General features: G+C 41.3%; 1 long non-coding RNA gene across 1 annotated transcript; it reads right to left on the bottom strand.

Moving 5' to 3' along the window:
• Positions 1–240: 240 nt before the first annotated feature.
• On the bottom strand, positions 241–23709 carry LOC117000888. Its single transcript, XR_004418867.1, has 3 exons — positions 23542–23709; positions 18893–19041; positions 241–319 (listed from the first exon to the last, which is right to left on the bottom strand). It is a non-coding gene; the product is annotated as an uncharacterized LOC117000888 (long non-coding RNA).
• Positions 23710–23768: the final 59 nt, after the last annotated feature.

The raw sequence follows: 23768 nt of genomic DNA, 5'->3' as shown, positions 1-23768 counted from the left end.
CATCTCATTAACCCAAATAGTAGGCATAGCAGCCTTTGGTTTGCAGTAGAGGTGTTGGTATGATTAAACATGGTTCACATCTAATTAGCAGAAAATAACCTTTTTCAATACTGTGACCATGTGTCCTTACCTCCAGTCCTGCATTCTGTGTGGCATTTTCTGAGGAGGAGAGCACAGGAGTTTGTGCAAAAAGAACACTTACCTGGATATTAGCTGCTTGACTTTCACAAAGTTAATAAAGAGCACTTCTGGGAAATGGGAGATGTCTTGTCTTTCATCCTTGACAACAGGTATTTCCCTGTTGGCATTCAGACAGCTTCTGCAATTAGATTTGCATTAATATCTACTCTCTTTTCCATCTTCATTCTTATAGGTACATGTTAATGAAACAAGAAATCCTGAACATTCTTGTTCAACTTTTGAGTGTAAAAATGTCTTTGCCTGGCTGATGTTAGTGACACACAACCCTGGGATATGTGGTAGATCCCAACTTGGTGACTGGAATGCAGCTGCTCTGTACAAGCATTGTGACAGTCTTAAAAAACCATCCAGCTTTACACCACAAACCCTGCAGCTTCCATAGCTCCTTCAGCTGTCTGGGCAGTGCCAAAGTCTCACTGGAAGAGCAAGAAAGGCCATCAAAAGGCAGCACTGGCACTGAAAGCATCTCTGGGCAGGTTGGTAAGGAGAGGTGGTCTCAGCCTTCCACAGGGGATTTACAGCATCAGACTGAAACAGAGCTGGAGAGAGCAACCAAAGAGCTTATTTCAGGTTTTCATCACTACCATGATGGAAATGGAGCTAGATCTGTGTGTAAAGGAAATAGAAACAGCAAATTAAATCTTGGGAAAAAAAATCTTAGGAAAAAAACCAAGCAAACATTTTCTGAGCTTAAAATTTTAATCTGAGTTGTTGCTTGCTGGTGACCTTGACTCTCACAGCTGTTACCTCACAGCAGACCTTCTGTGGTTTTGCTGCACACTGGGTGACAGTAGCTAAAATTTTCAGCTGTTTGTTTCCAAAGTAGAGCAGATCTGAAGCTTCTTCATAGTTGACATAAATCAGCTTGTGAAGCTGACTTCATAATTTCTGTGATCTGTCCACAATTCCTCAGGTAGGTGCTGACTCTATTTTTTCATAGGTGCTCACCCTGGGTCTGTGTTGCTCTGGGCATAACCTGTTGTGGGGGGTGAAAACTGATCATACTATAAGGAGCTGAACTTGGAATTTTCAGACTGCAGACCTCTGACACCCCATCTAGCAAGCTATGTAGGATAGACTACATTTTTCCCACAATGTGAAGCTATTTTTAAGATGGGATCAACAATAGATAGTTGCATAGAAAAAAGAAAATTGTCATTAAAAAATCGAAGAGAAAGAATTGTTATAATAATTTTACCAATCTTTTATTTCTTGGCTAAAAAAAAAAAAAGTTCATATTTTCTTTGGTCAAAGAAAATTATTATTATTTAGTAATATATAGAAAAATAGCCCATATTTTTCAAAATTTTTACAAAATTACACTGCAATTATTATTCTGAATAAACTAGTTTTATTTCACATGTTTTCACCAGCAAAAAGGAATGAATAGCAGTAAACCATCATGATTTCTAGCCTGCACGGAGCATTTACCCCCTGCAAGCCTGAGATGCCTGCCCACAAGGTAATTCCTCCAACAGCTCTGAGCTCATTCAGCTGCAACGTGAGCGAGGAGCAGCCTCAGAGCTGCTCTGGGTTAAACTGGCAGTGAGTGAAGCATCAAGCTCCAAAACCTGGATTCTCTGCCCCACAGTGGTGCCTGGGAACTGGGCAGCAAGGGGACAGTGGCACTGGACCTTTTTCATCTGCATTCCATGGCAGATGAAGGACAGGGAGGCACAGACCCATTTAGTCCCTGTCAGCAATCCCACTCCAGCTGCTTTCCATGGGTCCCTCTCACTTGTCTTGGACAGATCTGTAATGAGCTTCTGCCCCATTAGGCAAGAGTTAAAACCTACAATTAAAAATACTAACATTTAATTTCAGAAAGTGGAGGCAGGCCAGAATAACCCAGAGCAGACAGCAGGGTCAACAGCAGGCAGGGTCTGTAAATTGACTCTGTCTGGCATGAGCAAACTTAGGTAAGTGCTGATTAAGCAGGTCTTGTAATGTGCCTTTTGTGGAAACAAATTCAAGCTGCACAGCTGATGATGGGTTGTTACTTAAAGGTCTGGGAAAGCAGCTTTCAGCCCCTGAGCTTGTCAGAAAAAACAGCAGGAGGGTGCAGGAATAATGAAAACAAATGTACACTGAGAACTGGGTGGCTAACACAGGTGCAGAAGTCAACAATGTGACATTCCCCAAAAGATATCACAGGAAACTGCAAAGTCAGAGCTGAAGCAGGACACCCAAAGAGCTTCTTTCTATTCATTACTTGCTGTGCTTAGGTCCTGACAGGGCAAACAGCAGCAGTTATGCTTTTCTTCCCCTGTGCAGGGGGGCACAGCTTTAAGATGCTTCCTCTCCTTGGAGAAAGAGGCTGCAGAATTGCCCTGGCTGGTAGAGTTGTTGGAAGGGGAGGGAAAAGCAGCAGTGGTGCTGTTGCAGAGGGGGGAGCCTGCAGGCCACTGACAAGGGGCATCAGCAGCTGGGGCAGAGCTGATCTGCAGCACAGAGGTGTTCAGGCTATTCCTGCAAGCCCTAATGACCACAAAACATTCTATTCAGTGTGAAGAAGGTTTTCAGACAGCACTTAATGATTCACTTCCCTTACAAGTGAATAGTGGAAAACATCCTTTAATCAACAAAACCCTGTTATTGTTGTTGATAATATTTTTTTTTCTGATGTCTTAATAAAAAAAAAAAAGGGCTCATTTCCAGCTGTCTCATATGCACAATTCTCAAAATATCTGAGAATTTGGAAGCCATTTATGGATATCTTTAGGTTTTAAAGAACTTTCTGACTAGGAGTGTGAGACTACACTCGTAAGCAGTAAGAATAACTCTTATTGTTGTTATTTAATTTCTGGCAGTAGGTAGTAATTTTACAAAAAAAAAAAAAAACCCCAAACCAAAAAAAGAACTGTAGAAAACTACTATAGTTATTACTTGACCTGCTCTGCAAAAGGCAGCTGCTGTAATTTTACATGCAGCTCTAGCAGCAGCTGTTTATCTACTGAGTTTTGAAAGACCAGCTCTTCCAACCTGACAGCTCCAAGAAGTACAGAAGCATGGCAAGAAGTGGGATTGATGTTTTAATAACTGACATTCTTTCCTTTGAGTCAGCATGAATGAAATATGTTGGAAGAGTGGTGGAGGCACTGGGAGACACCACCTTTAATTAAGGCTGAAAGCCAGCACCTATGTTTGTGCTGAGAGTGAGAGGCTCTCCAGTGCACAGATGATCAAGAAGTGTATGTGGACACAGACTGCAAGGAACCCACCAAAGGCAGAGGCATTTTGTGGCAGGAAATTGTAATTTTGGGTCCTTGCAGTACGTGTGAGCTGAATAAATGCTGTTGGATATTTCTGCTCTGCATAAGCTAGGCCTAAGTAAGCAGTGTTTCAGATCCCTTGAGTGGGAGTCCTGTGGTAGCCCTGGACCTTCATTCAGGAGTTCTGCTGCCCCAGTCCAGTGCAGGGTAAGGCTCACATCCTTACAGCACTGTGCCACCATGTCCTGCTGTTGTCACCTTTGTGGTTGAGCCTCTAGCCAAGCTGTCACTTAAGTGGTCTCAGTGTCTTGCTGTCAACAGCTTAACCCTAGAAAAATGTTCATATTCAGGTTCAGGCAAGGAGGAATCACAACTGGAATTAAAGCTGTGCTTCCCATTCGGCTTTGTTCTGATCCACAACCATTCTCAGAGCACAGTTAAAAATAAAATGACCTCTTTCTTTCCCTTGCTGCTATCATGATTGTCATTCCCCAGCAGATGCCCTAACTTCCCACTGCGCCCCGCTGGCTCTGCTGCCCCTGTTGTCTCTCAGTCCAAAGAGTTTCTGAACAAGAGACAGGCTTTTATGGAGCCTGGCAAAGCTTCAGAAGGGAAAAGGAAAAATCAATACGGCTTCAAAGCAAAGTCTTTGCTTCAGTGATTATGACACTTGCCCTTTCTTCACTAGTGGGAAAAACAACAAGGACAGTTACACCAGCAATGGAAATAGAATGAACAACAACAGAGAGACCTTCCAGGTTTCACTTGTAAAGGGAAATAACTTTATAGTCATTGTCCCTGTTTGGTGACATCAAAAGCAGGTATAGGGTGTTAGGCGGTGCAGCCTGGGAATGGAGTGGAAAGTAACACAAAGTCAAAGAGAAGAGTTGAAGGAATTTGGATCAAGAGATAATGGACTCTGCTGAAGAAACGGGAAGAAAAGGCACAAAGGTCAGGTCCATTGTGGCACAATCAAATCTGTTCTAAAATGTCACCTGCAAAGGTGGGCCATAACAGTAAAAGGACCTTCCAGTAAGCTTTACACCATTTGACAGCTTTGCAGCAGCTGAAAATGGTGACAGACCCTCACACTTTGCTAATGAACAGATTCTCAGTAGAGTTGAGCAGGTCAGAAATTTTCGAACAGAAGCTGAAAATGCCAATTAAGGAAATTAATGTTTCTGCAAAATCAAAACAACTCTAAAAGGCTCTCACTGATGTCTTTAGAGGATTTGCAAAAATGTAAACTAAATGTAACCCTCACAAGTCTGCTTCAATTATTTTTTATTTTTCATTTTTCCTACTCAAATTTTTATAATTTGTTTCCAATTCCTTTTGTTTCAAAAGTATATGCTTGTTCCAAATTTTTAATTACATTCTGTTCTGACTATGCAACCTCTTAGCTGGTTTTTCAAGCTGTTTTGTTCTGATGTTTCTATTTCTGTGTCATTCTTCATATGTAACTTTGAGGACCTCTTTCTTTTGGAATACAATGCATTGTTTCTATAGACTTTGTTTGAAAATAGTCTTTTGTAAAGGCAGTATTTTCCTGAAATGAAGCTGTGCCTTCAGCTGGCTCTGTTGGAGTTTGTGGCCTGTTCAGGGGATAATTTGCAGGACCTGTTTTCCCCTGCTGAGAGGGATCCTGGGTCAGCTGCTGTTACTGCAGTCATGTCACGGAGGCTCCATCCCTGGTGAAGCTAAGAGCAGATTTCTGAGGAGCACAGGTAGTGTGGCAGGACAGTCATGTACTCATGCTCTCACCCCTTGTACTTGTGCCTGGGTGAGAGTTCTGCAGCTACAAGAATCAATGAAAATGTATTGATTTCTCCACACCATTGTAAAGCTTGTCTGCTCCTATCTCCAGCTTGTGAGCTGAGAAAGGAGACTCTAAAACTACCATTGTCTTACACTTTTTCTCCTTTTTCTCCCCCATTCCAAACCAAGATTTGGGTCTGACAGAGCCACCTGGTAAGTGCATCACAGCAGCCACCTCTGTTAACACTCAGGCTGTGAAAACAGCGGCTCTTGAAGCTTTCTAAGGAAGGAGAAGTGCAGAGTGGGATTTCCCAAAAGGCAAAAGTTGAGTGAATTTTCTGGCTTTACTCTTCTCTCTACAAGCAACAGCAGTCAAGGAAATGTAATGTGAATGAATAGGTCAGTGCACCTTTGGATATTCCAGATTCACATAAAGTTGCTTTTTCAGAGTAATTTCAGTTCCTTTTGCTTGATGTTTGCTGCTTTAGGAAGAAGATAGGTAGCCTTCATTCATCTGAAGGACATGGGAATGTCCACAACTGTTAAAATCTGTCTCAGTGGTAAGAGAGAAAATGTATTTTCAATGATATTTATTTTCACAGAAACTGTGACTAAAGCCATACCTGTCAAAAAATGAGTGGGTAGGTCTCTACTTCTGACTGGTTGGGCAGTTTGGCTCTTGACACCCAGCTGTTTCAACTGAGAAAATCCCCAGCTGCACAATTTTTATAAAAAAAGGTTCAGTATGGCAGGTAAAACTGTAATGGCTGGTAGGTATGTGTAAATACTGATCAAATTACCAACTACATACTTGTTATTATCGATATTGAAATCTACATTGAAATTTTGTGTTATTTAAGGCATAAAATTTGAGTGGCTATTGCTTTCTCCACCATAAGAGTGAGGCAGACCCAGTGAAAAACAAAAAAATGCCATGTGATTTATCTGCCATAACACCATTTGTGACTTTTCCTACCCAATAATTCGCATGATTCTCATTCACACTGCTGGGGCAGTTGCATGCAGGATGTTGAGCCACACTCTCAGAATAGTGTGAGCAGGGTCTGCAGATGAGGACACACAGAAGGAGAGGGGAAAACTCCTCTGAGAGGGGAAAACTCCTCTGTGGGCAGCTGGGAAGAGCAGTGCTGGGGTTCCCAGCCAGGTGGGTGTCCTCTGGGCTGTCTCTCCTGTGCAGCACTGGTGAGCATGAAGAGAAAGATGATTTTTCTTGCATGCTTTCCCACTATTTATTATATGCTTTTTTTCCCAGTGGGATCAACCCAAACTCCCTCTTTGTGGCTTGATTACAGCTGAGTGCAGTAATTGGAGAAATTGTTGCACACTGGCCATTAACCTCCTGTGCACATGTTATTGGCTAATATTTCAGGGTTTAAAATACTAATAGTACAGAGTATACAAACACTGCTTTGTTGTTTCAGTTGTCTCCAACACAAACCAGCACCTACAAAATGAGGTATGAACACGCTGGGGGAAAGGGCTGATTTTCACACCAGTGGTAATGGCTTCCCATGAGAACCTGCCATATAAAATTATTGGGGTTTGCAGGTGCACAGCCACGGGAACAATTAAACAAAGCTGTGAGAACAACAATTGTAAAGCAGCTGCTGTGAAAGAGTCCAGAGCTGCAGAGAGCTGCAAAGAGCAGCCCCTGAGCACTGCTCAGGCTGAGGCACCTGAGGCACAGCACAACCCAGGCCAAATTCAGCTTCAGCACAAGATAATGGGATGCTTTAGTGCTCAGTATCTCATCTCAGCTTCAGATGTGAACCCGAGCCTTGCAATAAAGTGGAACATAACTTTTGCATCAGAATATACATCTGGGCCAATCTACACTTTGGGTTTCATTCTAGAATGGTGTTTATTCAAAGAATGTAATCCTTCCTAAATAAAAAAGACAAACTCACATCTCTCCTCTCCCTGTAGCCCACAGATCACAATGTGAGTCATGCTGAAGTACAGAAAATAAGCCCAATCAAGCTGGTAAAACGACCAGATTGGAGATATGAAGACCTCTAAATTAAGAGTGCTCTGCTGCAGACCCCCAGGCTATTAAAGCTCATGACTCTTTGCTCCAACACCACAGTTGCTATGGCAATTCATATAGACAAACCCAGCAACCTGTCAGGATCCAACCAGGTAAAAAGCTAGGACTTAAATTATATTCAGAAATAAACAGGAAGCTGATATAGATGCCAAAGAATCGATATACTGTATTCTCTGTGTCTAATACCATTTCACAGGCAGGCAGCTGCATTCTCTACAAGCTGCACATTCCCAATGCTTTTGAACACTTCCACCAGACAGAGCACATTGCAGCAACTCTGACTTGTGTGGAAAAAAATCAAAAAACTCTTGTAAAGAAACTGGGAACAGACAAAAAGTGCTTAAACAGACCCAGACAATGCCTACTTGGAGGCTACTCTAAAAATAAAGGCAGATGGTGTCTTATTAGAAGAGAGAAGAGATATTTTTCAGATTCTTTGACATGATGCTGAGACAAAACCCAGGTACCTTGCAAATGACAAATCTCTAACAGCAGGGAGACAAGCATGTGGCTATGAGGGGATCTGCTGTATTTTAGAGATGTCAGGCTGGACCTTGTTTCTATTTAATTAGTGAATCCATCTTGTTCATGTTCCTAATACTATAGCACCTTAAATTGCATTATAATATGCTTCTCAGTAGAAATGGCACTGGGAAAAAAATAAACCAAAAACACAAGAGAATTGTCAGGAGCTGCTTTTACACAATTTCATAATCTTAGTTTTGTCATCTTCAGTAATGAATTCTTTGACATAAATAAGGGATTTACCAAGTAGAGACCACTGTTTTATCACACTGAAACTTTCTTATGTCACTCACAAACACCTTTATAAAATGCAAAATATCACCTCAAACAACAGATAAAACAGATACCTCAATGTGGATTTCTAAGAAGGACTTTCAGTATTCTTTTTCCTCACCCAGAGGTGCACATCATTAAAAACGGGTCGCAGACAGGTAGTCTCTTCCCTCCCTCACCAGGCAGTCAGCAGAGCTTCTACATGGGCCAAAACAGAAATGCTGTGACCCTCACAAGGCTGTGGCATCAGAGTTCTTCCTTTATGGGGCACTGCTAAGGTAGGAGCAATCAGTTTTTCATTTGGAAACTCACAGCTGTGAGCAGGGAAGTGTTTTCAGCTCTCACCAACTGTCAGAACAGCAATAACAGAATCACTCAGGTTGGAAAAGACCTTTAAAATCATCAAATCCAAACATTGCTCCAGCACTGCCAAGTCCACCACCAAACCATGTCTCCAAGTGCCACATCTCCACATCTTTTCAATACCTCCAGGGGTTGTCCCAAGGATTTGACCAAACCAATATTAGTGTTAACATTTCCTGCCACCACTGCAGGAAGGAGGGACTGCGTCTCCTGTCAGGCACAGCTGCTCCCAGCAGAAGAATGCACAGGCACAGCTCTGTACTGTAACATTTCATCCCTTGCCCTGCCTGCACATCTCCCTTCTCGGGGAGCTGCGGACACACCGAGTAAATCAAAGTGATAAGAATTTATGAAACCCAGAGCAGCACTGGATTTTGAAATGACAACATGATTGTATATGGGCACTAATAAAAGGCAAAGGTTCCCTGAAGCCGCAGGCTATGAAGTGGAGTAGAGCAATGTGATTAAGGGAGAGTTAAGAGGTATTAAACTTTGAAGGAAAAGGCATTCCGTAGTGACATGTTAATAGATCCCAGGAAAGATTTGTTAATGGACTAAAAATTGAGAGGCTCTTTGTAGGCAGCACTAAGTAAAAAGTAAATCACAATTTCTCCATGGAGGAGGTCCACTTAGAACCTGGAGAAGGCAGGAGCTCACCCAGGGTACACCCAGGGCTGCCTGCTTGGGACGTGGAGCATGGGACACAGGGAGGACACAGGGACAGAGGGAGGACACAAGGAGGACTCAGGGATACAGGGAGGACAGAAGGACACAGTGACACAGTGCTGCTTCCAGTGGTGCTGTACCACAGCTCTGCAGTCACACCTGGTTTATGCTTCCTTCCCATCACACTGAGCACATGAGTGAATAAAACCTTTTTATTTGAGTCTACAAAGGTGGTTAGGGATGCAGTGATTTCCTGAATACTTCTTCCAGGGTGTGAAACAGAGTGTGACACAAGATATAGCCAAATAATAGCTAATTTTCAATTAAAACACACTGCAGTTGGGCAATGGCTGAAAATGAAATACGATCTCATCAAAGTCTGAACCTTGTAAGGATATTGAGCCCAGTAAAAAACTTCATCTGGCTGCTATGAGATACTAAAATTTACTGATAGCAACCCAAAAGCAATCGTAATCAGGGCAGAAAACGGGGCAGTAAAATGTTTGTCTTGGCCTGTTCTTCTTTCTGTGATCTCCTTTCCAAGCTGACATATTGGAAGCAACAAAAGTGACAATATTTTAGAGCACACTCCTCTCTGAAAGGCAGAGAGCTCCAGAACAAGGAATACTATCTCTTCTTGATGATGAAAGGCCGATTTATTCTTGCTGCATTACAATAAAAGGCACCATACATTTTGTGACGCATTGAAATCAATGGGGGACATTTACCCTCTGCCAGTGGGGCAATTTCATTTCACTCATAGCCTTGTTCAGATGTACCTAAGATTCTTGGACTTTCTAACACAAACTCTAACCTGCATTTTACAGGCAATGGAAAAGTGGAATCAGGAACTTTGGATGTAATTGTAAAATATATCCCAAGAGGAATGGGTGCATGGTGGGTCCCCTCCTGGGCAGAGGTTCAGCAATCAGTATTTTCAGTATCATGGGAGTACTGTTCAGCTTTGGAGGGCATGGAGAGCAGGAGGAAAGGGGGATATGCTGCAACAACACCTCAGTATTTCCTTTCTTTCACATACCACTTACTACCTTTAGTGTCACTGTGATGCCTGAGAGTGACTGAGTGATGGTGGTTATGTGCTGGGGACGATGGAGTTTGAATTCTCCTCTTTGACTTTCCAGCACTTCTTTCTGGTACAGAGTAAGATTATTTTCTTGCCTTTTCCTGTTCCTCTTCAGAGCACTCCAAGAATACTAACAGTGTTCTTGTTCTGTGCTTTGCCGAGCACGGGGCTGTGAAATCCAGCTGGCACTTGCACAGAGATTCATATGGAGAACTGTCCTGGCTTCCTCCTCTTAACCCTCTGTAAGGCCAGTCATTCTATTTTTCAAGATATAAATTAATAAAATGAAAATGCCAGAATAGAATGTAGAAGCTGCTGTTGCATCTGACTAATGTGCTAAGACTGCAGCTTGAAGATAGAGGGCAAATAATGTGAAAATGTTAGTACTATAAGTGAGAGAACAAGGTTTGGAGAGAAGGAAAAGTAATTTAAAGAATATTCTAAGCAAAAGTGCCAGAAGGAAGTTGTACATATTTCAGAGAGACAGATTGGGCAAAGAAGCCTGGCAAAGCAAATCCTTGCAGCAAAGCTGTTAAAATGGCATTGTCTTAGAGGGGTGAAACTCTGCACTTTGCATTTCTCTGCATGAGTTAACCTGACCCCCAGCCATTGTTTCCTACGGGAGTGGAATAACTTGATAGGCAGCAGGAGGCAAAATTATTTCAAGTCTTTTGGCATTGCTTCCTGTAACCAAAAAAAATAAACACGGACATCAGCATGTAAACAGGATGCTCAGCTGTAAGTTAGAGCAAGATGTAGCTTGTTCTACATTCAGCTTTTCTAAAAATAATTCTGCTTTAGTAAATAAGACATTCTGTATGTGTATCCTACTTCAACACATTTCAGATTGGCGTCAACAAACTGTAGGATTTTTGTAGAAGGTGTTTGCTAAATAATAAGTAAGGCAAACTGGATTTACTAAATCAGACATTCTCTGTTTTTGTTGCTAAACTTCTGTATGGAATATGCTTTTCTGTATTTAGATAAATGCTGCTAGGGATTTACTGTTCTATTTGTGAATGCGGCTGTTCTGCAGAGCAGTCTTATGCCTGAGATACTGGGATAACCAGGAGGTGGGTGTTCTACTTTTAGTGTTGAGTTACTGTGGTTTTTAGCTTTTTCTTTTTTTTTTTTTTTTTGGTATATTTTGGCAAGCAAGACTATATTTCTAACCAGGCTTTTGGGGTGTTTTGTTTTGCTTTTTTTTTTAAATTTTGCTGCTGGCAAAAATGTGAGCTCTTCAGTTTCCAGATAAAACTGCTGCAGTTTCCCTTGGAAATCATAATTTGCACATGCAGAGCTGCATCTCATAAAATAAACCATAGTCCCATGGTATCCTGTGTTGATAGGTTATGGGGAAAGTGTAGCTCTATGGGGGACCTGTCAGCAGCCTCCCTGTACCTTTGAGCAAGTTACCAAGAAGACAGAGCCAGGCTCTTACAGCTCTGTGTGGCAGGAAGCTGAGAGGCAAAGGACATAAACTGAAGTCATAGAGGTTTATGTTGAATTTAAGGGAAAAACTTTCTCATCGTTAGGCTAGTCAAGCAGATTTTGCCCAGAGATGTGGTGTAGCCTCCAGCTGTGGAGATTTTTCAAAATCTGGTTGGATAAAGCTCTGGACTGCTATGGCAGACAGTAGTTTTGGATCATAATCTAGTTGGGGTTTTATGTCAAAATCTGAGGCACCTGTATAAACTTCCTTTTGACCTATACAGATATAGGGGAGGGCAAAGTGAATTATAGCCCAGGAGCCTGGGGGATTTCTTCTCTTGACTTTCCACCAAAGATGATGCTCTTAACATCAAATATGGAGTATGAATGTAGTAGGAACAGTGCAACAAGGTGACTTCCTTAAATAACAGACCCAGATTACACAAACTACACTCGAGAATTTCCAAAATACTGTTGTCATTAGATTTTGAAAGGTAACTTGGCAATAAAGGTTGGCAATGGGGCAAACAATCCACCTTTTTCCCCTATCTAGATGTGTAGAGCTAGTGTCTGGTATTAGCAGTGAGTGGTGATGGTGTTTAGAGGACGAATCCAAAGCTTGTAAGGAAAACTGCAAATATAATGGAAGGTGTTAATTGAAAAAGGGCAATTGCCTCTGGCTTGGTCTCTCCACACATACACATGCTGCAGTTATAAAACAGCTGCTCACTGTACCTGTTTGCCTCTAACCCTTTAGCTTCAGGTAGAGAAGCATGAGGAGGCACAAACCAATGGGTTCTGAAGAGTTGTTTCTTTCCTGTTCAGAAGAGTGTGCACATCATTGCAAACAGAATGAACTCAAGAGCTTTAAGTGCTCAGTCTCATCACAGGTAGGCAGTGAGACCAGGTGAACAGGTTCCTTGGTACAGGTTTACCTCAGCTGGAATCCTTGTGCACCTTGTCTGCTCCAAGAGGTAGATACATCTGAGGAGTGGGTGATTTCCCACTTCTTGAAATGTAAGAGCTGCACTTGCCCCTATAGCAGAGATTTTGTGGATTTAAATATCCAGATGGTGGTACTTGGCAAAAGTCAGATCTTACATGGTTTCATTCACGCTGCAGTTGTTCATTTTGATGCTGGAGATTACTTCAGAGTAGGAAGTGTTTCAAAATGAAAATGTTTGTCCGAGGCCATTTCTATTTCAAGTCCATGAATAAAAAGAGGAGGGGGCCCAAAGGAAAAGCTGCTGGCTCTTAATGGTGGTCTACTTGTGTGACTATTTTAAGTGAATAGACCATTGAGAACAATGATGATGCTTTCAGTGCAGAATATCTCAATTTGAACAGCCAGGCAGTCTTTAGAATGGCTCTGGCCACATGCCATCGTCACCTTAAGCACCATACTCCTGTCTGCTAAAGAATATTGTATTACTAGTTTAAAACTGGGCACTGTAGATGTTGGGGAATACATTCAGTGCAGATAGCTTGGGGTACAAGCTGCAGGTTGAGCTGAGGGGCACGGTCCCGAGGCAAGAGGCTGTGAACTGAGGGCATGGGGACCTCACAGCCAGGTGAGGGACAGGGACATGGCAGGAGCTGAGGACCCCTGGACTTTCCCACCCAGAGACTGTAAGTGGATAAAAGCCCAGATGTTCCTTTGTTTCACATCCCTCCTTGGAGGCACCAGCCCAGCCTGTTGCACCACGATTAAAATGTTTTAAGGATCTGGAGGTCTGTGACTCTGCTATGGGAAACCTGGAGTCGAGCTGATGAGGGAACTTGGGCTGTGGAGAGGCTGTAGCTAAGAAGGGGCCTCAGTTCCAGCTCAGGTGGTGAGCTATTCCTTGTTGGTGAGTCAGGCAAGTTTCCTTAACCACAGATACCAAACACTCTGGTGCTGAATTGTTTTCTCTGAATGCTATGGAAAACACTTTTCTGGGTATATTCTTCAATCAGTCCTGACTTTTGCAAAACATGTCAAGAAATTCCCAAGAACACATGGTACAAGACTGTCCAGGAAGAGGCAAAGGCCAGAAAACTCTCTGCTGTCTTTCTCCCAGTCTAGACATGTTATGCAGTACTTTCTTTAAGCTTTATATTCTAAGGATTTTCCTCCTTGCCTGAGTGGGGCTCTGAGCACTATGTGCTCCACATGGAGCCTTCAGTATGAAAACTGGCATGTGGCTTGCAACTGAAAATGAAGGCAGATTTTTGACATTCCAGTTGCAGGTTCAGGTGCTCTGATCACTCAGCACCTCTTAACTGAGGAAGAGTCTCCACTTATCAGTGTAATGCCAAAGAACAGTGCTTGATTCCTTTCATTTATTATTCATTTTATGGAGTAATTTTTCTTCACTGTATAGAAGAAAATCAAATGTGGCACTTCAAAGGAAGCTGGTGATGCTGTGTTTCTGTGGGTTAGATGGGAGAAGATGCTAAAGCCAGTATAAACTCAGTGTGAGTTAATGAGTTAATGAGAAAACCTGTTTTCAACACTTACCCTCTAACAGAGCATTCATGCTATCCCAACAAGCAAATAAGTTGTGATGAAAATTGTTATTTGTGTCCCAAACATCGCTAGTCAGAGCCACTGGAGCTCTGCATGAAAGGCAAGGAAGGTCAAACTACACAAATCTTAATGTGCCATCTGAATTCCAGGTACTATTTGGAAGGGAATGAAGATGTCTGGGGTTAAAGAGTCTACTGCTGTAAAACATATAAAAGTGCAAAAGAAAACGGGCTGTACTCTGCCATCCTTAAAACATAAGAGGTAAAACCCATAAATATAGGTTGTATTTTTATGGACAAGAACAGTACATTTCTTAGTCTGTTGCACAGTCAGCCTTTTGGCATACTAATTGCTAAAATCATAAACATCCACAGTTTCAAGCTGGTTGCTGAAATTATCCTGCCAAATCTTTATACAAAAATTTTAAAAGTAAAAATACCAACACAAACTACAGCTACTTCTTCCCAAATTCTCCTCTAATTACACTGTTGTTCTAATAAAGTGATAAGACTTTCTTACCCCAGCTAGGGTTGCTGCTAAACCAAGTTGAAATACCCATCTTGCTGGGATTATCCTTCAGGCACTGTTTAAATGACACACCAGCAAATACATCGACTTTAACTTGACATTTGTTGTCCTTGCTGCTTTCCCCTACTAGTTCTGTAAGACATTGAATTTTTCCCTTGGAGTCATGAGTAGTGTTTAAGAAAAAAAAAGAAAATCTGCCTTTTTTCTTAGAAATGACATTTTTGTTGATGAGCCTTCCATTTTCTTTCACTTATGAACTTTAAATTATATGCTGCTTTGAAAGCATTTTTACTCTTGAAAGTATTCAGCTACACCATCACACTTTGAAAAAACCCCAACTATTCAGGACCAAATTGTTGTCTTGCTCCATGCACTGATGCTCAGTATGAAAGTGAACCAGAGCAGTGAAAAGCTATTTATTGCCTGATGGCATCTTCAGGCCTGTGTTAGTCTGACAAGGTATTTCATTCTACTAAAGTCACTACCCTAGCAGTCTGCAACTTATGTTTTGCTTAAAAAGTAATTTATTAATCATTAGTTATAACATGTTTGGCCATGAGGATTAAAACTGCTACCAATCCCATGATACCAGCTGACATGAGAATAAAAGAAAATACGAGGTACTGAAGCAGTGCTGCCTCTCACATGGTTTTTCTTGGACCCCTTCTGCCCAGAATTAGAAAAAAAAAAAAAAGGCAAGATTTTCCTATAAAATTGGCATGTATTTCTCTGTACTAATCTCTGCTATGGATTTGTTTATCCTGATTGGAATTAAAGCCCATGCACTGACAGAAGTAGTGTGAGGAGATCAAGTGGGATTCAGTCATGTATTTTCTGTTTTCTTGTAAATTGAAATTGGAGAAGTATGTTTGAAATTAAAAGGTTTAATAACATACTCTTCACAGTGACCTGCATTAGGACAAGTAAATCAGGCACAAGATGTGCCATAAAGAAAATGTAAGCCCTGGACAAACAAAACCTTCAATTTATCCACTTTAATCTATATTGGGTGTTTTACTGGCTCGAGTTTGCTTTTGCTATATGCAACAAATGGGCAGCATTGACAGGTGCAGATAAGATTTTGATAAAATTCTGGTGCCCTCTGAGGTTTTCAATTATCCTTCAGTGTTTTCACTATCTGACTCCCTTTAATAGAGTTTGTTTGGGTATGTGTCTCAGAAACTGAAGAATTGCAGCCACCAAATCAGAGAACAAACTTTACTGTATGGATTTCATAGCAGCTCATGTAAATGTTTTTCCTGTAGAGCTGTAGTGTGACAGGGGATTAACACACATCTTCTGAAGACACCTTTGAATCAGCAGTGAGCTGCCTTCTGTTCTTGTACCTTGTGTAGTCTCTTATGTCAATGCAAAGGGCATGAAACCCAGTGTCAGCATGTATTTTAACTTTTTATAAGAAGGTTAGATTGGATCACAAGAGCAGGTACATATTTAAATGGAAGTTCCATGAATGCTCTTCCATAAAGAACCTGTATGTAGCAGAATCTGCTCTGTTGTGGGTACAGCAACACAATAAGGCAGAAAATACCACAGAAACAGCAAAGAGGGTACAGCCCCTGGGTGTTCTCCAGGTTTTTAGATATTTAAGTCTGAATTATGGCAGGCACAGGCCTCCTGACAGCAACAGAATCAGGAATGTGCAAACTCCTGCAGGTTTAAGCAGGTGCAAGGAAACAACCCCAGTGCAGTGGGATGGACTATCCCTGCTGTGGGTAGTGCTGCTCTGTGAATCAGTATAAACTGTGGTGTCCTGGAATGAAAATGATGATCTAGCCTGAAAGTAACTCTACCACAGGCTTCCAATGTGAGCCATGAGGCAGATTTCAGTGCCCATGCTCAGCACTGCACTGACAACAGGATGCAGCATCAGTTGAGTGGCAGCTTCCCACCAGATGCGCCAAGGCTTGAGTCTGTCACTACTCCTAGAGTATGGTTTTGCTCTAATTACAGGTTTTTAAAATATTTCAGTTTTTCACACATTGGTCCCCTGGAGAGTTAAGACTGTGATGTCCTTGATTCTGTTGATTTCTGTGAAAATTGTAACACTGTTTTATCAGGTTTTGATTTAATTAGTCTGCTTCAGGGAGAGAATTAACATAGCATGTATAGCCCCTATTTAAGTGTACCCAGAATTGTATAATAGGGAAGTTTGTGCCAAACAAACAGCTGGGCTCTGTCTGGAAAATCTTATATTCTGGTGGCACAAACAAAAATACACAATAAATACAAACACAGAACAGCATGTGGCCATTGCAGTTGGTAGTAAATGGAAAGAAATTAAATTCTTCTGTTTCTGTGATGTTTTTCTGCTAAGTGCCTCAGAATTATAATAACTTGTTACTGTTTTCTTTGTGTGGACCATCTCTTGACACACTCCCCTTCTAAACACAGCTTCTGTTCCAGTACTCGGACTATTCAGCAGATTTATTCTTATTACTTGCACCTTCTTTCCTTATTTTAGGCTCTCTTGTGATAATTTTCCTTCCAGGTTATAGTATCTCTCCATCACTGATGGTTCCATATAGGTCACTCAATTCATACAGCTAATTTAATTAGATTCTTATATAGTGAAACACTGCATGGCCAAAGCTCTAGTGACTCTCCTGATGGATCAAGGGACAAGGTCCTCACTCATGAGGACATACATTGGAATGTGGTTTTAATTAGACACCTACAAAAACAGTCAAAAGTTACATTAGAAAGCAATATTATATATTTCTTTAAAAAACAACTGTAAAGAGGTGCCTACAAGCTAGCAAACTTTACATTTGATGAAATGAAAATAAAAATCTGATTTCTTGCTATTTACAAACAAGAGTAAAAATACTTGGGCTCTTATGCATTATTTTCTTGTTTTTCTGACAGCAAACTTGGGACAAATCCTTCCTACAACGGTGGAAGCTTTTTTTGTGTCTTGTCAGAGATAAGGTGACTGTGTGGAAAAACAATGATGATAGGGATCTGTAATTACTTGTGACTGATGAGCATATCTGACACTGTTTCCTGGTATGCACTGATAATTCTCTTAGGTAAGAGGGAAACAGACAACTTCCTCTGCTGGCAGCAGATATTTTATGTTCAGGATGCTGCTTGTGGTGAGGTTTTGGGTAGGATTGCTATACCACAGAGTGAAAATATTAGGAAAAACAATGCATGTCTAGGGAGCATCTGTTAAATGTTTCTGTCTTTCAGGATGGTACAGTATGAATAAAGAGAAAATGAGTCCTGGGAGATAGAGAGCTCTTTCAGATGTCAGTCCTCCAATTAACTCTGTAAGGGCACACCAGAGCATCTCTGGCAAAGGCCATCTGTCTTTTTCTCTTAATATGAATGGTGGCAATATAATTATTTTGAGTGGTGAAAGAAGATTCTCTCTTGGGAGAAATTTGTCTTGATTCAAAAGTACTGATATATGCAAAGTCAGAACTGGACCCTGTAGCAGCTTTATTCTAAGCTGAACATTTAAAATGTGTAAGATATTTTGAAGTTTCTGAGAAGTTTTTGAAATGTGAACTAGTCTAAATTATGCGGAGGTCTTGGAGCTTGCAAAACTACAAACAAGCTTTCAAATCTACTTCTTACCCTCAAAACTACATCTACCTGAATGGCTTAAATGAAATACTGTGCTCTGGAAGGGTAAGACAATAATATTTAGCTTAACTGCACTTTATCCTGTGCTTCTCAAAATGATCAGTTGCAGGACAATCATTAAAATCACAGGCTATATGTTACTGTCCTTGGAAGCAAATGATACATTGCAAGATTTGCAGGTCTTTGTCTTTTATCAGAGAAAATCGAATGTGTCTATGTCACCAGGGGGTCTTTTTAGATTGTTCCTTATTTTGCTAGGCCTGCTGCTTTTAAATAAAGCCTTTTGAGTTAATAAAGAACAAAAATGCTGATGTTTGTGTTGGTTTAAGAATTGCTGCTTCCTTTAAGTCTCTTTTCTTGCTAAGTATTGAGTATAATGCATCTCCAGATGAAATCAGCCAGTAATTAGGGGTTGTCTCCTTTCTATCTTCTCCACAACCTTCAGCAGTTACCTCTTTTGTTCAAAAAACAACTGGAGGTCAGGTTATGTGAAGAAACCCCGGGATGAGTTAAACGATCGAGACCCAGAAAAGCCTGGAGCACTGTAGTCTGTAGTGTTCCTCCTCCATTTGGAACAAATTACCTATCCCAGCTTCAGACCTCAGCAGGGGATAATATAAATCGTTTTTTATTTAGTCTTAATGTTGTGTTCGCCACCCTACCTGCGCTCAGAGTATTTGCTGTAAGTGTGAGCCCTGCAGGTTGCCAAAGGGCCACTTGCAATGCGCCGTCTTCTCCTGTTCCACTTTTGCTGTGTTATCCATCCTGGATTAGGAGCCAAAACAGAGCATCAAGCATGAGGTGGAGAAACCTGGAGAGGGGGGAGAAAAGTCTGTCTGGAGAACAGCAGTGCATGTATTTCATGGAAAAAAGGTGTAAGAGGATCTGAACGTGCCAGGCTTTGGTGAAAAAAAATGGGTAGTTAAAAAGGAGGATATATTCTATAAGCAAGATTAAAGGAAATTAAATTGGAGGATTAAGGCTCAGCTTCTCTACCTATTCTCATTTTCTGTTTCAATTCACAAAAACCTCCTAAAATCCACCAGTGATTATTCTTTAAATAATGAAAAAAAGCAAGAAGCATGTCTTCTCCATAATCTGTGGCTATAATCTTTATCACAGAAACTGTTTCTCTTGTGAAATGACTTTGGGTGTTGTGGAGTCCTGCTTAGGAAGGATGTTGATTATATTCACTCACACCTCTTGAATGAGTGGGTCTGGGATTCTCTGGGTGCTGTGTCCAGCTCTGGGGCCCCCAACATAAGGATGATTTGGACTTGCTGGAGTGAGTCCCACAAAGGTGGACAGAGGCCTGGAGCATCTCTCCTATGGAGTCAGGCAAAGTTGGTGCTGTTCAGCCTGAAAAGGTTCTAGAAGACACTGAAGCCCCTTCCAGTACCAAGAGAGCTGCACAGACTTTTGGGAACTATGTTTTTCAGCTTAAGGACACAGCTTTAATGAGTGGGAGGGGAAAGGTGGGGAGAATCTTCTGCAGGAAAACATGGATAAGAAAAAGGACTTCCATCTTATTTCAACAGGATAGATTTCAAAGTTAAAAGAAAATGCAATTAAATAGGGAGTAATTTCCTTTACAGAAAAAATAATCATGCTCTAGTTTAAGCTTGGACAAAAATTAGAATTTCCTGCTTTTGCTAGTTATTCTTTTTAGGCATGGATCAAGGAATAGAAAAACTTCAGATGCACTGCAGAAACTCAGAAGTTCTTTTGTATCAGTATGGACTACTTAAACAGTACTTGAACCTGAATCAGACATTCTTCCAATTGTGTAAAGCATGTATGCTTAAAAGCCACTTTTAGGGAGGCATTTCACTGCTTATGGAGTGATGAATAATTAATGGCTTGTCTAATGATGTCGAATTCCTCCTTGTTTAGTTATCCTTTCCTAAGTACTTGGGGAAGCCATGGTAGCCCTTCTAGGACTAATTTTGTTATCTCCTCACTTTAATAAGGCTGCACAACTGGGCACTCCTGTCCTCTAGCTCAGAGTACTTGATTGTACGGGGCAGACACAGACCCTGAGCTAACCCAGAGTTACCTTAGGAGGTGCATGGGGCAGTTCAACACTTAGGATGCCTGATACAGGAACATCAGCTCTAGAGCGTTTCCATGATCCATTCAATGCCTCCATTCTTTGGAAGCTACTGCTATTAGCAGACTTTATAGGTAGATAACACTCATTTTTGTTGCTTTGTAATGTTATTTTTCCAAATTCATTATTTAAAAGGTCATTTTCCAAGGTTGCTAGGTCTGAAATGACTGCTCCTGGCAGCGGCTCCAACTGTTTCTTCATTTCATTAATTTTCTTGCTGAATCGTGGATTTGTTCTGTAAAATACATATATCCAATTAATTTTTCAGTATAAAAGGCAGAGACTGCCCATAAAAAAAGAATTTTAGACTTTCAAACTGCATTTAGCAGATGGTTTAAAAGGTATTTAATTTCTTGTTTCCTCAAGTGGAGCTTCTGTTATTTAAATGTGTGGTGCCTTTAATGTGTGTAAAGAAGCAGGACTTGACATTCCAGGCATACCTACCAGTCCTCTTGGTCTCAGTACCTTCCTTGATGAAATGCTGCAGGAATGGGCGATAAGGGGCAGGACTGTGGGTCCTTTTCAGACCTTTAAAATGACAGTTTTAATGCTCTCCTTCTCCTGCTCTGGAATAACTAGTCCTGCCAACTACAGTGATCAGTGTCCTCCAGCAAGGGACCTTCACAGTGTCAGTCCACCAGCGTGGCAACCAGGTAGGATCTTTCTTACATGGATTGTGGACTGAACTCTCTTAAAAATTAGATTTTTCTCTTAGTAAAATGAATGTAACCCAAAAAATAGCAACATCAAACCCAGCAAGGATTAAGGGAGCCACGAGGTGGCACTTCTGCTGCACAGAATGCCTAAAGCTCAATCACTTTGCAGGCTGGTAAAAATACAAAAAGAAACCAACCAACCCAACTTTCATCTACAGAAGGAAAGTAAATATTCTTACAAACAGCCATTTAAAGTCAGGAGCTAAAACCATCACATGAACTCCGTTCAACTAACCAGGAGTTTGACTCAATGATCCTTGTGAATCTCTTCCAACTCAAGTTATTCTATGATTCTATGTCAGACTTTCTGTAAAGCAAAATCTTAGAAACTGCCTTATCCAGTATCTCAACTCAACAAAGTCACTTTAAACTTAACATTCAATTTTTCCATGCCAATTTCCAAACTGTCTGATATATTTTTTTAAAAGGAAAGATGTGCACCAATACTGAAGTGTTCTATGGATGTACAGTTTTCATGCACTGTTGCCTTTCAGAAAAGTTTTAGGGAAGGTTTTAAGTCCTTTTCTAGTCAGGGCACATTAAGTTTTTGCAAAATGTAATTGCTTGGAGGTTTCTTTTTCTTCATAGTGTAAATCTATTTCAGCTTCCCTGAATGTTGGGGAGACATTTTATTTATTTATTTATATTGTGACTTCTAGACTGCGTGGTTGTGATTCAGTATAAAAACCATCCTTGCCAGTTATCTCAAACTTTTCCCTTAGGCTGCAGCTCTGTTCTGTTGTAAGCAAATGCTCTCCACCTGTGATCTGTGATGAGGGCAATCCTTGGCAAAAATGTTGGGGGAAGGGAGGAATTCTTACAAGAGCAGGAAGACAAGGGTCTGGGCAGCAAAGCTAGCCTAGTTTTAGCAAAAAGTTAATGGAATTTTGTATTTGACTGACTTTTGGCTATTGCTTAGTAATTATGAGACCTGTCCAGGAATTTCTGACTAAGATGCAGCAGAATCAAGAGATTCCAAACAGCTTTCCTAACAAACTCTTAATGATTTTGGAGCATGTGGAGTCAGGGCTGGTGCACATTGCCTTTGGAGATGATTTCTCTGCTGCAGTGTCAGCTCACACTGCCAAGCTTGGGACTATCCAGAAGTAGTTCACAGCTGAAACAAGGAAATGTGAAACTGTGGTGGTGGCAAATCTGTTTTAAACTTCAGCCTCAGCCTTTCTCATGGAATGGGCATGACTGGCTTAAGCTACACAGCACAAAATCCTCAAATCTGGAGTGACTAACAAAACCAGTGTATAGCCATGACTTGTACCTGGGGGTGGTATAGAAAAGAGAAGAATGTAGGAAAGAGCAGAGTTATAACATGTTATTGGAGGAGATGAAAAAATGGTGAATAACTGATGAAAACTGATGAATCATGCTTTGAATAAATGCATTTGTACACCTACAAGCCTGATATATTTCTTTGGGAAAGAATAGTACACCTCCAGCTGCAGCTGCTTTACTTCTGTTCGATGTTGAAAAAAGGACTTCATTAATGAGGATTGTATATTAGTTCACCTGCTCTTCAGTTACTACATTGCTCTGTTTTTTCCTAAAATTGTTTTCAGAACTACAGCAATCCAGCAGACTTTCCCATTAATACTTTATTAGCAGAAGCCAGTTCTATTAGAAATGCTTGAAATTTGATTTTCTGTCTACTTATATGTGCACCATATGCCTGGAAGACTTCTGGAAGACTTGTTTTCTGCCTTTTCTGCAACAGCTGCTGGGCTAAGATGCCTTTGTTTCAATAGTAGCTTTTATTCAGTAGGGAAAACATTTTAAATGTCCTTTCCTTTTCCCTTCCCTTTCCCTTCCCTTTCCCTTCCCTTTCCCTTCCCTTCCCTTCCCTTCCCTTCCCTTCCTGGAACTTTCCTTTCCTTCTATTCCCTTCCCCTCCCTTCCCTTCCCTTCCCGTCCCTTTCCCTTCCCCTTCCCTTCCCCTTCCCTTCCCCTTCCCTTCCCCTTCCCTTCCCCTTCCCTTCCCCTTCCCTTCCCCTTCCCTTCCCCTTCCCTTCCCCTTCCCTTCCCCTTCCCTTCCCCTTCCCTTCCCCTTCCCTTCCCTTCCCTTCCCTTCCCTTCCCTTCCCTTCCCTTTCCCTTCCCTTTCCCTTCCCTTTCCCTTCCCCTTCCCTTCCCTTTCCCTTCATTTATGTCATAAATGTCTTTCTGGGAAATGCAGCTGGACATATTCTCCTTCTTGAAATGAACATTTCTATCAGTAATTCCCTTAGGGTAAACATACTAACCCTGACTTCAGTGACATTTATCAGGCTGATGCTTCTCCTGCCTTTGTTGAACAACTGAGCCCTGTACCTTGTGTGGTAGCATCCGGGATTACAGGACAAATTGTAGATTTAGGGACAGAATTAACAGCGAAATGCTTCCAAGCAGAACTAAGTCATTAATCTGAGTCGGGGAAATTTGTTTTACTAAGGAGACAGTAGTGTAATGGCAGTGCATTCAAGATCAAAGTTTACCTGTTAAGAGGCTTTGTGAAAGCAGTGTAATTGCAGCAGTTCAGACACCTACACAGCTGTGCTCTGGAGTGGTTGGATCCCTGCGGTTTTAGTTTCAGCGCTCGGATGTTCTGTCTCGCAGGGATAACGTGGGTGTGCTCAGCTCCTCTCAGCTCCCAGTTCCGGGGATGGGACTGGAACAGGCATTAAAAGCTGTAGATCAGAAGTTAGCCCCCCCAAAAGATGTA

Source organism: Catharus ustulatus, chromosome 10 (genome assembly GCF_009819885.2).
Source record: "Catharus ustulatus isolate bCatUst1 chromosome 10, bCatUst1.pri.v2, whole genome shotgun sequence".
Classification (NCBI taxonomy): Eukaryota; Metazoa; Chordata; class Aves; order Passeriformes; family Turdidae; genus Catharus; species Catharus ustulatus.
This window is presented reverse-complemented; position numbering and strand designations above follow the sequence as displayed.